We start from the raw sequence: 1822 nt of genomic DNA, 5'->3' as shown, positions 1-1822 counted from the left end.
GCCACTCTGCAATAGGCACTTAACCTCCTGACTGTCCACATAAAGACAGCTGTCTAAAAGAAAACACCTTTTCAACTTGTGAAGTTGGAATAAACACAAGTACTGGACTACATAGTAAATATTGAAGTCGTTTGTCCCTGTCTCAGGGCATTTCTTTAATGAAAAGGTAAATTGGTTGCAAGACTGGCCTCTGAGATTACACTCAGAAGAAGTTCTAGTTGCACAGTAGTGTGGTCAATAACATTGTTTATTGCTATAGTGAGGCTTGATTACAGAATCATAAATACTTGCCCACAAAAATACCCTGTGCAATCAACTGTTACACCCATGTTCGAGAGACTGCTGGCCTGTTAATTAATGGAACATCCATATAATTATGATATGCCTGCAGGCCCTGCTTCCAGTTAATCCTAGCTAGGATTATTGGCTCGGAAATACTGCTTGAAAATGGCCAGAAAGTGGCACCTGAGCAACTTAATGGTAGTCTAGGTTCCCCAGTCTCTAAATAATAATAATTTATTATTATTGTAATAATGCAATACACTTTGTGTCAACCTGTATGTCAAAACTTGAAGATGGTATTTTGTTCTCCCCCTTGACTGGCCATTATTTGCAAATCTATGTTCAACCCAATGTCCCAGGCAAAATTATGAAAGACTCAAAGAACATGTGTTTAGGCAAACAGTTGAGGCTCATTGGTTGTATGTGCTGTTTATAGTGTATTTATATGTTTATTTCATCATCTTTTCTTTGTCTTGGTTGTGTAATGAGAATGACTTTTTGTAGTAATTTCACAGCTGCCATAAAAACTGACATGAGCAGTTTCTTATGTCTAGGAAAATAATATTATTATGATATTGTACATTTTAGCATTGTAATATGCATCTCATGGACAATAACATTAATTTTCATTTTTTGTCCTTAGGGAGATGGATCTACCTGGTATTATTTGCAGCCGTTTTGTGAAATATTAGCTTTAAAAGGATCTAGAAGAAATTCAGCTGTTTTTTTTTTCTCAGCAATAAACCACAATAATTTTGATAGGTTCACTTTGTCCGCGTTGGTAGTGTGGAACAACAGACTGGATAAAGATAGTCGCTGAGAAATACAGACAATGCTGTTGAGTTAGCAGTGTCTTTAGTACTCTTCACTTTGTCAACCTTTTCAGTGTTTTTTCTTAGAACTGAATGCCAGTCCTTAACTTTTTTCAGTTATGAACTTTTTGGACCTGCGCAGAACTTTAGGATGCCACAAAATGGGGACAACATATTCAAGGCAAGCAGATCACAAATGCATGTTGTTTGCACCATGCAAACTTTGCAAATGCTTTTGATCTGATGAGTTGCCAACCTAGTAAGGCTTCAGATACACATAGTGACATCGAAAATGGTTTTAGTTTGCATGCCAGAACACCTCCAAACACATTCAATGACAATTTGTCAAAGAAAAAATGAAAATTCAAAAAACATCTTAAGAATTGAGACCCACATTGAGTAGCCCTTGCTCTGGTATTATAATGATGACTGGATTCCATTCACTTATTCAATCATCTTTTTAGGATAATACCACCTATGCCAGTCAACAGATAGTACTAGAGTGAACCTCCTGTTATACCACTGAAAATATTAATTTGGTGGAATGCCCCTTTCAGGGGTGTTTCGTAGTTCATTCATTCATTTTCATTTCATTTTCATTTATTTATTCGCCATAAGGGGTACAAGAGAGAGAAGAAAAAAAAAGTCTTACTGTTTACAATCTCATGGCGAGGAAGCCCAAAAGAAGCCAGCAGGCTTATAGAGAATGGGCTCCCTCAGATAAATAA

Source organism: Montipora foliosa, chromosome 1 (assembly GCF_036669935.1).
Source record: "Montipora foliosa isolate CH-2021 chromosome 1, ASM3666993v2, whole genome shotgun sequence".
In the NCBI taxonomy this organism is placed as follows: domain Eukaryota; kingdom Metazoa; phylum Cnidaria; class Anthozoa; order Scleractinia; family Acroporidae; genus Montipora; species Montipora foliosa.
This window is presented reverse-complemented; position numbering follows the sequence as displayed.